This window comes from Sinohyriopsis cumingii, chromosome 18 (assembly GCF_028554795.1).
Source record: "Sinohyriopsis cumingii isolate HCF-2022 chromosome 18, ASM2855479v2, whole genome shotgun sequence".
Taxonomy (NCBI): Eukaryota; Metazoa; Mollusca; class Bivalvia; order Unionida; family Unionidae; genus Sinohyriopsis; species Sinohyriopsis cumingii.
In genome coordinates, this window is record NC_142978.1 from 61,539,535 (window position 1) to 61,556,907 (window position 17,373).

Sequence of the window (17,373 nt, forward strand, 5' to 3'; positions counted from 1 at the left end):
GCTTTATAAAAATTTAACAAATATTTTTTTGGCCTAGAATATAAACCGAAAATTGAAAAGAAAACGAACTTACGGCATTCCAAATTAAATTGAAATTGTAATTTAAGAATTAAAATAGAAGTTTGTTACCAATTGGCACATGATAAAATATCATGTTGTCTCGTATGACCTTGACTCAACTTAATGATACTTACTCTGAGAAAGAAAACAAATTAAAAAAGTTAACAAAAGAAGAAATCTTATGAACGATACAAAGTACTAATTAAAAAATATATTTCTCTAATGTAAAAGTGCATCTGCTATTAAATTGTCTTTTCCCTTCATATGACCCTTGTCAATATTATATTCCTGTAACAACAAACTCTACCATAATAATCCCTGATTTTTGTTTGTCATCTTGCCGATGAAATTAAAGGGATTGTGATCACTAAACACAATAATCGGAGAAGAAGCTGAATTAATGTAAACTTCAAAGAGTTGCAATGGCAGTATCAATGCCAAACATTCCTTATCGATTGTAGAATAATTTATCTGGTGTTTATTTAATTTCTTAGAAAAATACCACACGGGATGATCAACACCAATTTTGTCTTCTTGAATCAATACTGCTCCATCCACAACATCACTTGCATCAACAAACAGTTTAAATGATTGGCTGAACTTTGGAGCTGTAAGAACTGGTGCACACTTAAGTATGACCTTTAACGTTTCAAAAGCCTCCTGACATTTTTCAGACCAATGAAACCTGGTTTGCTTGATAAATAAATTTGCAAGGGGTTCAGCAATTATGGAAAAATTATACAAACATTCCGATAGTATTCAGTCATACCCAAAAATCGCATCAGTCGCTTTTAACTGATAGTAACAGGGAATTCAGAGATAGCCTTCACCTTAGCATCTATAGGTTTAACTTGTCCATGTCCAACGATATGTCCTAGAAATGTTTCTCAAGCACGGCAAAACTCACCTTTGGATAAAGTAATTGTCAAAGATGCATAAGAGAGTCTGTCAAAGCATTTCCGGATTGTCGCTAAATGTTTTGTTCCAGGTGTCGTTGTAGATGATAACACCGTAGATGCAAACATCACAATTACCTAGTGTAGATGTGATCATGTTCATCAAACGTTGAAAAGTACTTGCTGAACCTTTCATCTCAAACGGCATCACTTTATATTGATAAAGTCCATCTGGAGTCACAAATGCCGAAATTTACGTTGCCGTTTTCGTCAGTGAATTTGCCAAAATCCTTTTAGAAGGTCAAATTTGGTGACATATTTTGCATTTCCGATTTTATCAACGCAGTCATCGATTCTTGGTAATGGAAATGAATCTGTTTTTGGTCATATTGTTCACCTTTTTATAATCAGTGCACTCGAGGAAAGTTTTATCTGGTTTCGGAACAAGTATACATGGTAGACTCCAGTCACTTCTATTCGGGTCTATGAAATCATTTTCCAGCAAATACTGAATTTTTTTTTCTCAAAATATTCTTGTTTGAGAGGGTTCTTCATCCTGTACGGGTTTTGTTTCACAGGTGTGGAAGTTACAATTTCAACGTCAGGGTAAATTTTGCTTGTTCTTGTAAGAAGATCTGGAAATAATGCTCATATTCAAGTAATAACTGTTTAAGTTAACTATTTTCTTGTTGTTGCAAGGATGAAAGATTTTGGTCCAGATTATTCATAATTTCTGAATTCCAAGGATTTGTCACTGCAATCCTCACTGAGTGGGAAAGCCAAATTTAGTAAAAAGATTTTTTTTTCATAGCTTTTACTACTGTTTTAGTTTTAATATTCCTCAAAGAAATTGACTATGGGAATCTTGTTGACGCACACATTAAAGTCAACACATATTGGTTACCGGACATGGTCTTAGATAAAGGATCAATATAATCTATCATAATTCTGCTAAATGGTACGTCAAATGCAGGAATATGTTGCAGATGAACCTTTGGTATCTTCTGATTGGGTTATCCTACCATTTGACAAGTGTGACAAGATCTGCAGCATTTACAAACTTTACTTTTAATTTTTGGCCAATAGAAATCATTCAAGATCTTGTGATAATTCTTATTAATCCCCCAATGACCAGACAAAGGAGTTTCATGGGCCAGACTAAGTATTTTTTAGTATGTAAGATTTTGGAACTACTAGTTGATTGTTCACTGATCATTCGTAACCAGCAGGTACCTCAGGTGGTCTCCATTTTCTGATAAGAATTCCATTTTTAATGACATAACACACAGGTACTTATGTGGCGTCATTTTCACTAATGGCCCTTTGAACAAACAGGAGATCTCATGATCCATTTCCTTTGCGACGACAAATGTTTGTCGTTTGTCATCCTGATTAGACTAAAGAGAATGAGTCGTTAAAAGAGGATCACTGTGATCAATACCTTTTGACTGATCAAGACAAGGAGTGAAAGTGGCCTCGTCAAAAGTCTAACCAATATATGGGTCAGCTAAAGAGATACTTTCCTGATCAACATCATTCTCAAGACGTGTCTTTGGCATAGCTCTAGTTACTGCACAAGCTGGGTATAAATCAGAGAATTGTTTTTCAATAGGATCGACTTTCTGATCCAAACATGGCTTGTCATTTACAAGTGGACTAACCACAACCTTATCTCCAGCTAGGTCATTCCATAGTAATAAATGAATGCCCTCAATGGGTAAAGCATACACCGTTCTGACTGCAATGGGTCCTGAGACTAAGTCTGATGACAAATTTAAACAATGGAGTGGAATATTAACAATGCCGCACTCAACTCGCTGAATAAGAACACTCTCATTAGAAGAAGACTTCTCAGAAAACGGCAAAGTACCTGATAGTAAAAGATTCTGAGAAGCTCCTGTACCACTTAACAATTTAATAGGGATAGTACTGGCCGAATCACCGATGTGTGATATAGAATCCTTACACATGAATAGTTCATAATTCTCCATAACAAACTCAGGCTTGAGTTTATTAGACCCAAAAGTGTCTTGCTTTCAATACATGATCGTGACCATGACCTATTAGAAATAAGAGCATTTGGAATTGGTCTAAATTGATTTTGATGCTTATTTTCAATTTATAGCTATCAGAAATAACGTCTGCATTCTTCATACAATAGGTGCACGTAGAAAAAGATAAGGATTTCTGATCATTCTTATCCGAAACTTGATTTCTAACATCTGTGCCAAATTGAAATTTAGAATGGCTCGTGTTAGGCTGAAATACGTTTTTACCTGAAGACTGCTGAGTGGAAGACTTATTTCCGAAATACACTTTATGAGCTAAGGAATACTCGTCACCAGTACGAGCAGCATTCTCCAAGGTTTCGACCTTATGCTCATCAAGATAAGTCTTAATGTCACTGTGGACTTAAGCCTTGAACTCTTCAAGTATTACGATGTGTCTGAAATTTTCGTAATCTTGGCTAAGAACCACCTATGAAATAACTGCTCTTTTTCTCTTGGAAATTCGACATCGTTTAATCCATCTTTGTTATAGTTCCTGAATTGTTGCCGATAAGCGTCAGGAATTAACTTATAATCCTTTAAGATGCATTCCTGAACCAGATCATAATCAATACTCTGCTGTACCGACAGGGATGCATATATGTCTCGCGTTTTGCCAAAAAGTGCACTCTGTAATAATTGAGTCCGTAGACCCCCTTAAACATTTCGCATTTGTAGTTATTTTTCAAAATAAAGAAACTAATTGTCTTCTTTTTTCTAATAAAGGACACTAACCTAATATTATTAGTAACATCAAAACTTGAATTTTTATGTACAGTGGGAATGTGCCTTTCACTTGCCAGCTCAAATTCGCTATTCTAAATTGAAACTATTTCTTCCTTTTCCTTTTGTATTTGCATATGTATCTCTCTCATCTTTCTCCAATTCCATCTGCTTTTGTTTCTCTTTTTCTTATTGTAACTGCATTAGTTTCTCTCTTTCTCCTCTTTCGCCAACTGCAACTGCATTCTCCTCTCTCTTACCTCTTTATCTAATTGAATTTGCTTCTCCTCTTTCTGAAGTTCAAGCTTTCTTAACTCTGATTCCATCTTGTATTTTAATTTTAATTCCTGTACTTATATTTTAGAGTCTAATACAGACTCACTGATCAAAACCATAGCACTTTTATCCAAACATTCTTTACACCAGATATTGGACCAAAACATTTTTCATTTCTTGCTTCGTTAAAAAATATTTTATTTATTGGTTGATGCAGTCATACACATGTACACTGCTACAAGCGAAGCGCAAGGCAGTGTCATGGCTGCAATCGCATTATTAAACAAAGAGGATGGGAATTACTTAAGATTGTCTGTTGAGGATTGTGAGCCAGGAAAGCAGCACATAGCATGTTAGTATCACTGTGTTGTATAAGTTGTTGCTTTTATTTATCGAACAAGATGAGCGACATAGAATATGCCGTGATATATTTCCTCGAAGAAAAGACAGTGGAAGTTGTTCCCAAGTCATGGATTGAAAATACTAATCAGGTATGGATACTTGCCAATCCTTTTGAATACTGTTACATATATATTATTTACATGCATATTCCAGATATATAAACCTACTTTCATGTATTTCAAGCTAGTTAAAACAAAAATAAAACCAATGTCATTTCAATGAATTGTGGGTCAGTTACCTATTAAAGAGTGTAACAATTGCATTGTTGTTGTTGATAGTAATGATACCTATAACTTTTAGATGGTTTTCATGGCACGGTTAGTATATTCTTGACCATATCGTGCTGAGGAACTTGAATTTGCCTTTTCCAAGGATACTCAGAGGGATATGACATGGGTAGGTATCTAACCTGCGACCCTTATATTACGAGTGCAGTGCTGTACCAATTGAACAACAGTGGCTGCCTATACAGTGTAACTAATGATAGGTAAGCTTGCTATTATTTGCTACTATATATTTTCAGTGTTTATACAGCTACTGGCCCTGATGTAATGCTGCTCAGTGTGTAAAAGAGGGCGAGCTTCCAGATAACGAAACATGGTGAAAACACAAAGTCAGGATCTTTGTCACACTAGTTAAGACAGAACTGAGATATTTAAATGTGTTTCTTCTAAGATAGTAATTTCAGATTTATAAGGTATGTAAGTACTTTGGCATTTATGTTTTTTTTAAAGTTCTTTTAAAAAAGAATGTGAGAAATTAATCTTACTGGAAAGGTTTTTTTAAAGTACAAATATGACAATATTTAGAGACTTTTATAGCCTTTTTTAATAGGCACAATATTCATGAATTAAAGCAACGAAGACGGCCCTATGTAAATAACTGCAGGACATTTTTAATTCAGAATGTTATCAGAAGGCATTATTTAAAGTCAAACAAGCAGAAGAGACATCTAATGTTGAATCAGACGAGGAGCACGAACCCAGGCCAAAGAAAAGACCTCAGCGCTACATAAATTGGTCTGACGAGGAGAATGGTGATGGTCAGTATATGCTGAAGAATTATCTAGCCTTTACTTGCTTTTTTATCATGTGATGCTTGACACTTGTATTGTTTATGGAAAGAATCTTTCAGATGTTAAGGGCGCATCAGTCAAGTCCGAATTTCTGGTCAGACTTTATGTAAATTAAAAACAATTTCTTGTTACGGTAACAAGACTCATTGCAGAAGGCTTAACTACTTATAATACGTATATCATGGATGGCGTCCAATATACATTTGCGATCATAAAACATAATCCCATTGTTTTAATTATGGCTTGCTGTGATTACTGATTTTATCAATATTTATCCAATCCTAAATATATGAAGATTACTCCGTATGCATTTATTGGAGGGGAGAGACTAAATACATGACTTGATACTTGTGTTTAGCATTAATTGGAAAGCTGAAGATTAGTAATCTTTTCATATACATATCTTGATTTTACCATTTAATTGACAAATTTCAATATAATTTACATTGGAAAACTGCGTAGCACAAAAAAAGGTAATTATGAAGCCATGCCACGATTGGGAATGCATTATGAAAAGTATGTATAAATTTCATCTATTTATCTGTCACTTTAATAAGATGTGTTTAGGAGTACTTATTCGTGCTCTATATATGAGATTAGATGTTTCGTTCAAAATTAATACATTTTGTGATATATTATATCACAGCCTAATAAACAATGGCCATTGTGACCAGTATGCAGTTTTGTTTACATGCTAAAAAATCCAAGCTGATTTCTTAGTTTTGTTTTCTCACTGCAATGAATGCCTAGTGATTATTTTTGTATATTTAGCTGCATCCAAAAGGACAAGACTATCGCCATCTCCATTCACTCTAGAACTGATAATAGAATGAATTCTCACTGCCAGCTCCTCTACATGTAGTAAGTATTGAGGATGGGACAAAATGTAGATAATGATAATGAAAGAAGTAATACAGATATTGACTTGTATATAATCTCATATTTCATTTGCTAATCTCTAAATATGAGTAAATCAATTATACACTGTATTCATAAATTTAATTCTTATTTAAGGTAGTAGAACTGTTTTGTGTTACAAAATGTTGGGTAAATGGCGGTAATAAAAAAATACGTTTTGCAGCACCTAAAAACGTTTATGGTTCAATGCACATCAGACTCATTGTTGTGTTGTCACTTCAGTTGATAATAGTCTTGTCATCTTGTAGACAATTTAAATGTTAGTGTTCAGTACTAAGGTCATATACAATGAGTAAACATCAAAGTTTGTTTGGAAATGTAAGATTATGACATGAAAGCATAAGTTTTTCCTGCTTAGACACTGTTATTTCTGTACATTGTCAGATGCGAAATTAGTTAAATTATAGGTCCAAAACATACAGTACAAGACTTAATTGTACACATAAACAATATCTACAATGGATACTTTTTTCATAGATGCGTCTACCCTGTTCATCATTCCATTGGGTTTTTCATTTTCCTTTCTCAGGTACACCATTGTTATCTCTAAGTCTGATGCCAAAAACCATTTACATTGAATGCAAACTTTAGAGACACCATTAGTGAAACAACACGTCCAGGGAGTAAAAAAATACAGGATTCCATTGACAGTAAGTTTCATTTCATTTCAAATAAAATGTACAAAAATCATATATGTTATTTCGTAAATATTTTTCATCGTTAAACACATGTTTACTGTACAGACCTTTGCAAGGAGTTAATATTAATGACTTCGATCTTTCAGAACAGATGCTTATGGTATCTTAAATCACTTACAGATTTCCAGCTCAGTGTACTTATGAAACTGGACACAATTATTGAGAATCATTAGGAGCAGCTCGCCCTCCAATGGAACGTTTTAGTTAATACACAAGGCTCACACAAAGAATATCAAAAATAATTTTTTTGCAACGCCTTGTGATTCAGTGGAGGAACTGGATGGTTTTTGCCAAAGGTTGGAGGAGGGACTGGATGTCTGAAAATCAAAGAGACACAATTTTGGCTGTAGAAGCGAACATTGCTTGAAAGCACTAGGTATTTGCATCAATTTCATGTAATTAGTTGATACCAATATAATGATTTGCTTGAACTTAATTGTTTATATTTGCATGAATTTATTTGTTTAAATCCGTAGATGAATTCTCTTGAAATGATTGTAACTGTGTTTGAGTTGATGTATCTGAATTCATACAATGATCTCCTTTATATAAGTTTGTCGAATTGTTTGAATTTTTGTCGTCTTGTTTGTATTGGAATCTAAGAATTTCATGCTTTATTTTAGTTGATATGAGTTGCGAGAATCCGTTTGAATTCACCAATCTTAGATAATTTCACGTATGATAAAGACGTGAATGTGTGTATTCATTGAACAAAAAAACGTAGTTGGGTCATGTAATGAATTTCATTCATTCATTTTTGTAATTGAGACGAGAACGGAACCGTTACGTACCTTGTAATATTAATGGGAATCAGTAATGAAATAGCCATTAGGAAGTACATTAATCTTGTGAAACTAGGTTTGTGTATGGTCTGTTCTGTTTAGCTTGACCAGATAAACTTTGGTCTGTTTGAATTGCGATAGAACAATATCTGACATAACGCGAGGGGAATAATGATCTGTTCCCAGTAGGACAACTAACAGAAAGTTTAGGTCGCTTCTCTGTTTATTTTGTAAGGGGAAATAGCTCCACAGACGTATCCACTGAAGTATCTACTGACGTATCAACGAACCTATTTATCATAGTATATACGTACTTACGTACCCACCAACCCACACAAAGTTTGATGGCCGAAAGGAGACGAGACAATAGGGATGTCGGAAAAGGGAAAAGCAAAAAGACCTAGAGGAAGCGCCATAGTAAAGTTGGATTGGACCGGAATAAGCAGGTTATGAAGTTATACAAGGCAATGACATCGATCGTTCACTCGATTATATGATGAGCTAATTCTATCATTTAAAACAGATCGGTTATTTATATAAATATATTTGTGTTAGAAATTCGGTGAAAGATTTATTCCAAAAAGAATGTAATGTATTAACCGAGTTGTTTATGTAATTGATGAAATTTTTGTTTTTCGAAGTACGGGGGCGACTGGTGTCATTCTGTTCTATATATCTGCTCAGATCTCTGTTTATTCCATCTATAATTTCACACTTTATTTTAAAGTTACTCGATCCGGGTAACAATACTGCGGTCGATTCCCCTTTAGATAACGGTAGCCAAAATAAAGCGGACACCTTGTAAGAAGGTACAACTTCACAACACCTACACCAGTAGGAACCGCTACAAAGAACTTGAGACCACATTTCGGAGTACGTGTTTTATAAATACTCCATTGATCATTGCTGCCATTTAGAACAATACAAAGCATCCTTTTTGTGAAACTTATTTTAAAACATTGTGTTACTCTTGCAGAAGCCTGCTTGAAAAATAATGGCAAAACGAAAGCAAATGAAATTGAAGAGGCGATGTCGGAGACACTCAAGTATGTACCCAACCAACGCGGATGGATAAAATGCAAGGATAGCAATTTGACTCTTAATTCATCAATATTGGATTCAATTTTGTCTTAAAAAGCATGGTATTTGCAAAGCGGATGCATTTCTAAATTGAAAACAAAATTAGCTTACCATAGTTCCCAGGACTATCAAAGGTTGAGTACAGCTAATTACAATGTGCATCCATCTTGTCTGATCGGCAAGTCCATCCACTTGCAAATCTTTGGACAGAAAAAATTCATCTTTGCGTAAATTGATCTCACCATCCACTTGCCTGAAATGCCAAGTAAGTGCAAAGTTACCTTGTAACTTGGCTTAACAATACTAAAGGAAGCACAAGCGCAGTGAAGAAAGTTTCGTAAAGTTTCATAACACTAGTTAACGTGACTTTTGCCTATATAAGCAGTGCTGAGATGACATATGACTTTGTTTAAGCATTCAACTTATTTTTTAATTGGCAGGTGCCTGAGCAGAAGAAAAACAAGATAAACTTTAGAGTGGCGGAATCCGATACTATTTCTTAATCTTAATTAAATCTAGAAAATAAAAATTCTGATAAGAAAATGTGTTGTATTGTTTCCTTTTTTTTCAATTTTTTCTCTTAAAAACAAATGTCTGAACCTTCAGTCTGTAAAGCCAGGGGATTCCTTATCAGGCAAAAACCATGTGATTTGCCGATCTACATTTACATTACAATCTGCTACCTCTAAAAAAATGAATTATCCCCATTGGGGTAGGTCCCCGGAAACCTCCGCCTACTTTGTGAACTTACCTGCCACATTTAAATCTAATGGAAGACCCTGCTGTAGTGCCTGTTAGCAATACTACCCGAGAAGAGGATTTGATACTATGAACAGAAAGCAACGTTTGCATATGAACTATGTTAGAGCACCTGCACCGAAACCGATTGCATACTTCAGAATGAAAGTATGTATTTTTATTAAAAAAGTATCCTTACTATTTTATCAAAGATTCCTTTTCAGTGTATGAACAGATAATTAAGACTTTCTATATTGCGCATGGTGCATTTTTACATGTGCGACCTTTAACTAATTTGTAAGAGTTGTCACGCATCATTGCATGCAGAGTGCAAATTTTTTCAATTTTGGAACAATTAATGTACCCTGGCGTCTTCTCGCAACTATTATTATTATGGTCAAATGACTAGTGATGTTTGGTTTGTCATAAATGAAAATGGTGCATAACAGCAGCAGAGTGGGCGAAGAGACCTTTTGCTAAAACGTCATTTATGAAAACTAAAACCTCATACGAAATATTTTTAAAAAATAAGGTCACTAACGCTAAACCAAACCTCTAACTTTACTGAGAGTTTCTGTCCCAGAGTCTCTCTGGGGGGTTACTATTTTTTTAAAACTTTTTTTGTGGTCGAAATTTGTGTGTTTTTGTTTTCTCCTCCGCAATAATTAGATCTATATTATCTATCAATAATGTGGCAATCGCTATGGAATCCTATACATCTAGATTAGCTCGAGAGCGACTAGAAGTGATTAAGAGATTTCTTTCTTTTCGCCATTCTGTCAGAAAAAAATTACAAAAGCGTCAGGAATCTCAGGTGGATTTTGCAGAAAGTTCTCAGCAATTATTCAAACCTGTGACTGAAACAACTAAACCCCTTCTTCATAAACTTGAAACAAATAGCTGAAAAAAACTGAAGAAACATCAAGACATTTGCAAGATCTTCTTGGTCGAATGCCTGAACCAGCAAAAGCTATTACTAAAGAGGAGAAAAAAATGATGAAGAAATAGTCGAAGAATTACGTAATAAATGTACTGAAGATGCTTTAAAATTGATCGATAAAACTGATCCAGACGATTTCCAACTCTTGTTGTTACACACTATCAAATGAGAAAACAAATGTTGAAACCAACATATGAAAAATATATTTCCACTATACAACACTGGACTGATGTGTTTTATAAAAAATAAAACTGTAAAAGGTCGAATCGACACAAAAAGTGTATGGTACATATAATACATCAGGGCGGTAAACGATGTGTATGATGAATATGAAAAAAGAAAACAGCAAGAAATGAGAGAACAAAAACGACGAAAGAAAGAACAAAAACGACAAAAGAAAGAATAACAAAAAGAAATTCTTCCATCTGTTCAAAAATTAATTGATAAATTTAAACCTGGAACGTATGAAAAAATTAAAACTATGATTGATGATCAATTAGCTGAATATACTGCCGACGGTTCTAATTATTTGTCTGATATGTTACCAGAACATCATGGACTTTATAAGGATGAATATCGTAAGATGATCTTTAAAAGTCGTTATAGTAAGGGTGCTATTGGTACGAGTGATTCAAATTTTGCTAATTTCTCTGCAAAAGTAGATCAACCACCGCAGCAACCAATAAAGCGAGAACAATCAGAACCACAACCTCCTTCACGAATTACTGTCAAAACAAAATTCACAACCTCCTGGGCAAGAATCTAGTGCTTATAGAAATATGTTTCATGACAAGATCATAGAACACTTGATAATCGAACATTCTCAACAGATAGTGCTACCTTTTGGAGGTAGAAAACATATCTGAAAAACGAATTTCTTGAATTGGCAGATCCAGGAAAATGGATTGCTACAGTATATGCCGCCCATACAAATCGAAATTCTTTCTATACTACTAGTCATGAATGTGTTAACTTTAAACAAGGAATAATGAAACGTAGAGAGTGAATATATGCAAAATTAGCTAAAAATACAAATAAGACTGTAAAAGAACTTAAACAACAATATAATGGCCCTGATTAAATTTACGAACCTAAGTCAGGCGCTAGTGGAAGTGGTTTTTACTCAACTACTCCAGGAGAAAGCGGTCTTATTGCTTTTCCTAACAATATTCTTTCTGACATAGATAGATTAGAAGTTCCGATTGGAGGAAAGAGTGCTGGAAATAATTCTCCGGAAATCATTATTGTAATATCTGATATTTGTCGAAGATTATTTAATGGCTGTATTATGGATATCAATGTTTATCGTTATTTCGTTGATGAAATTGATGAGGATTATCACAGTGACCAAAAAAAAAATAATAACTAATTAATCAAAATGTAATTTTGAAATGATTATACACAAGCACAACATGCATCTGTAATGGTCAGGGTGGTAAACTCACGATTGCCAACTTACGAAGCGATTTACGGAGATGAACTCGATGATATTGTTATGGAGTTGTTCAAAAGGATAGCCTCAAAAGCAATACCGATTGCAAAACAACTAGCAATGAAGGCTATTGAGGCTGTTCGTGATAAAGTCATCGGCACTATTGGTAATCTTGTCGGTAAAGCGTTCTCGACAATCATGGATAGACCAGCTCGATTAGTATAAAAAAAAAACACGTACAAGAAAAAACACAACCAGTAAAATTGCCAAGCAGTTATGCCTGCAAATGTCAGTAAAAATAAATAAAGCCGCAAATAGAAAACTATCAGAGTTGGCTAGTGAAGCAGAAAGAAATATAACTGCAAATTTAATAGCAGGAACTGGTCTTCGTTTTAGACTATGATAAATATAATAAAATGTTCAAACGTATATCTGATCCGGTATTCGACATGGACGCACCGATTCTTAAAGATGAATCGATGCGTGATTATCAATTTTATTCTTATGAAGCAAGACAACCAAATCAGTGTGGAAGAATCGAATTACAAATTCAGGACACAAGTAGATATTTCTTGCCCGCTGAAGCATTTATTTAAGTAGAACGGGAACGTGTAACAAATGTTGCAGCTGATACGCCATATGATGAAAATCTACGAATAGATTTTGTTAACAATGGAATTATTGCGTTGCTTGATAGCACTACATATATGATTGATGGAAGAAATATGGAATCAATTCAGAAAGACGTCGACGTTGCTACAACAATAATAGGTTTAGCAAGATATTCTGATGATGATATAAGATCAGCTGGTCCATCAATGATGTTTGCTAAAGATGTTACCGACAATGCTAATGCAGTTGGTCGACAACCAGATGATTTTGAACATGCAGCTAGACCAGCTGGTAATTTTGATATTATAAGAAGTGCTAATGCAAATTTCAACTTAGGATTTGCAACACGTGTACCAATGTTGTTAGGAGTACGTAGAAGATTCTCATGCGCGATTCCACTGTCACATATTTTTGTATTCCGTAGAAATGTTAGAAAGGTTATTTTCAGGGCTAAGCATACATTTATACTTGTAAGAAAAGGCAATGACAACAAAGCAATCTGTCGGGGCGCTGCTGTTGCTGATGATGGTAAAGTAAATATCGTAAAACTCTAGTTGTGGATGACGGTAATTACTTCAGCAGCTGCTGAAGAACAAAAATTACTTTCTTTTATTGATCAAGGCGGCAAATCATTGTTATAATGCCTAACAGTGACCACATATCGCGTTCAAAACACCGTTTGAGATGTATTTACAAGGCATGTAGCATCACAACAGGGTGTTTCTGCACCACGTCACATTTTTATTGCTTTTTTTGCAAAATAATAATCGATTAAACTCGATAGAACGTAGTCATCTGATATTTGACCAACTCAGGGTTATCTAGGTTTCTTTAAGAATAAATAGCCAACAAGAGCCAGCTGAGGATATATTGTTAGCTTATGCCACAAATCATGTAGCATGTGCATATCATGGTTTGATGACATTTATGGGACGTGATCAAAATATAGATACTGGTTTACAAATATCACAATTACATTTTACACAATTATATCCAATCTATTATTTTTCGCTAGGAAAACTTGATTTAGCACGATTGTCGTTGATATACACTTCCGAGCTCGCCAAAATGATGCACCCGTTGATGGTTGCAGAGCAATTGCAGTTATTCTTGCAGATAAATCAATGTTAGTTGAAGGTGCTGGTGGAAGAATAAGAGTTGTTGTCGCAACTGTAGAAGACATGTAATTAAATCACTTATCATATAAAAATGTCAAATAGTCACGTTAATGTCACTCCGACTTCCGGTCAGGTGCAAAAATAACAATCAAAACTTGCAAGTAAATGCGGAACAAAAATATCACCCAAAAAAAAATCAAATGTCTAGTGGTGGTCCAAACAAATTATCATTAACCAAGACTCAGCTTAAACATTTTAATAAGGCTATAGAATCAATAACCGGAGTTCAACTTCATCTTTCTCCGAATTCCATTAAAGACTCAATTAAAAATTAAATATCGAAAATATCAGAGGTGTTTTTATGTGTGATCAGTTAAAAAAAAATTTGAGACAGGAATCATAAATCTGGATGATAATTCAGGGCCTGGTACTCGTTGGGTTGCATAGCCAATTGATCCACGTGGAACTGTTTTTTTTTTTTTAATTCGTATGGATTCGCACCACGAATTGAATTTTTAAAATATATCAACACAATAAAATATTCTGGTCTGGTATTCAACATTACCAACACAAACAATGACAGATCCACCGATATGTAGTCGTGAAGTAATTGCTGTACTCGACGCTATATCAAAATCTTCCGATGTACCTCATAAAGTCGTGCATGATTATACAAGTAACCGCGCCGTTTTAACCAGATCTGACAATATAATGGTTGATATTTACGGACAATCTTCTCTTAGTTGTACCACTAAGGGCAAGGAACAAAAAGATGATATTGATTTGTCCAATTACGCGACTAAAGATGAACTTGCCGATATTATGAAACTCTTTGGAGCTGACCGAGATGAAGTGTTTATTTTTCAGGATAAATACCGCGTTTTAATGACGAGCTACATGAAATGGAATGATATAGTTCATAAAATTCTCGGTGCTACAACGGATAAAATTCCAGTATTTACCGACGGCGGTAGAATGAGAGACTCAAATATATGATTTGCAACTATTAGAAATGTAATTGCAAGAAGCGTTGCTAATCGTTAGCGGAACACCGGTGATACAATGACGAGTAAACTCAGCATGAACGGGAACAAAATAATTGTTTTGAGTGATCCAACATGTGCTAAAGATGCTGAAACACAAACTACGTAGACAATGACTATAATACGGTAGATACTAAATTTTCCACGTTGCGGGACGAGTATGATGTAAATATAAATATGTTCATGAGCACTCGTAGAAATTTTCAAAAGCTACATAAAATCGCAGACGATTTCTTTGGAAGTCCGTCGACTGCCGACATAAAACTCTCTGATATTAAGACAGCTATATCAGATATTGAAACGATTAGAAAAGAACAAGAAGACGCTATAAGTGGAATTACTGATCTCGTTAAAACATTTAATCTGGTTAAAATCCTCCTAAAAAGATTACCATCATATTATCAACAGTGTCATCATGTTTCTCAACATGGTCACTGGGAAAAAAACCCACCATCAAACAAATCACGGAAGTCACTGGTGTTTATAGGCTGTCCGTGTTCAGCGGTGCAAAATATAAGATATTTACCACGTATCCTCGGCGTCATTCAACCGATAATTTTTTTGGAGTTGTGTGTATCATATTAAATAAAGAAGATGAAGAAATATTAAATCTGGAAGCATCTGATAAGAAATCAACCGCAACGTCTTATTTGTGGTGTCTGGAATTTGTGGCTGAAACACCTCAATTGATTATTAAAAAAAATATAAACAGCCTTTCCATCAACGTTCAAACAGATGTTGCAGCGCAACATTATAGATACAATCAAGCACATGGATGGCAAACAAAATTAAAAAAAATATCGTGGACGAGTATATAGTAAAAACAAAGAAATATCGCAGACCTGTAGTTATTGTTGATATAATATTTATTCGGCATCTGCTGTTATTGCTGGAACCGGCGTATTATTGTCAGCAATAACACCTTCACTAGTGGTAACACCAGTAGTTGTAACAATTTGTGTTTCAGCTGCAACAACGATTGTCGGTATTTTTTATATCATTACAAAAAAAGATGCAAAATTGCATGATTATATAATAAAGTTACACACAACGACGTTAGCATACTCCAAATTATACTCGTTGTTATCAACCAGCCTTATGATAGAAAAATATCAGATCTTGCGTTCACGGATATGACCAAAATCTACAAAGAAGCAATGACTGTGATTGATTTAGAAAATCAGGATATAAATGACAATGTCAACTCCACTGAAATCGTCAGGCGAGCTACTTCAACAAATCGTAACGAACACAAATACGTCAAAAACCACGATGATATAAGCAAGCTCAACTAATCCAGAATTTAGTGTTAACTTTCCAACTGCAATTTCAGTGAAAGAAATTGCACTAGCACATTTACGCGTATATTACAGCTGGCCAAATATCAGATTAAAACCATTTGGTAGATTACAGGCAAATAATTCGCTTGTATTTGCAAATAAAAATAAAGATGATGGAACACCAGACTGGAATGTTGTAGCTATTCCTACAGGACGTTATCAGATCAAACAAATCAACGATGAATGTCAACGCAGAATCAAATATTTAACTGAAAAAAGTAAAATTAGCTATAACAGTTCACGAACCAACTTTATCAGCTGTGATAGAGATAAATTCTCCAGATTACGTTGTAGATATTTATCAGTCTTCAATCAGAAATGTTTTAGGATGGCCTGAAATTCTAACAGAGTATCAAGGACCACCAGAACCAAAGTTAAGTGAATCTCTAACAAACGAAAAAAAGTTTACGACAACTCCAAAATAACGAGATGGATGTCCGTGGTGTCATGTTGAAAACGGAAGAAGAACTCCTACAGGTCCAAATCCTGAAGACTCCTTTACTACCACTGATGGAAAAAGGTTTAAAGATTTGGTTGAACAATATATTATATAAATAAAGTAACAAGACGTCATTTTATTGATGCTGATTATTTTCTTAATAGATATCCTAGGTCAATTATCCCTGAACATTATCCCTGAACATGCACGTGTACTTAATAATCTACAGAAATTATTTTCCAGTATTATACAGTATTATAGCAACGATGTAAAACAACAGATCATTGAAACAGAACATTTAAATCAAATTGTAACAGACCTTGAATATGTCAATTATCTTTTTGTTGAGGAAGTTTTGTGACGAATATGTTATTGAGGGATATGTTCCTAATACTTTTCCACGAAAACCAATATATACTAGATTAAGAAAAATATTTGCTGATCATTATTAAAAAAACCGAAGAACAATACCAACGTTCGTAATATCATAATTTAAAACCGACGAACTAAAAAAATATACTTAACGATCTCATCAACGAAAACTTTCCGCAAACTGTCGAGTCATGGAAAAAGATAGCCCCTCCTCCAGGTATTATCAAACATAACAATAATCCATATGACAAAGATCGTCATATTTCACCCGGAATCATAAGTATAGCTTCAACAATCGCAGTCAATCTTGTATGCGATGTAATTGATGGCAGCTATCAAATACATCTTGAAAAATCAAATCAAGCTCAGCAAGGATATATT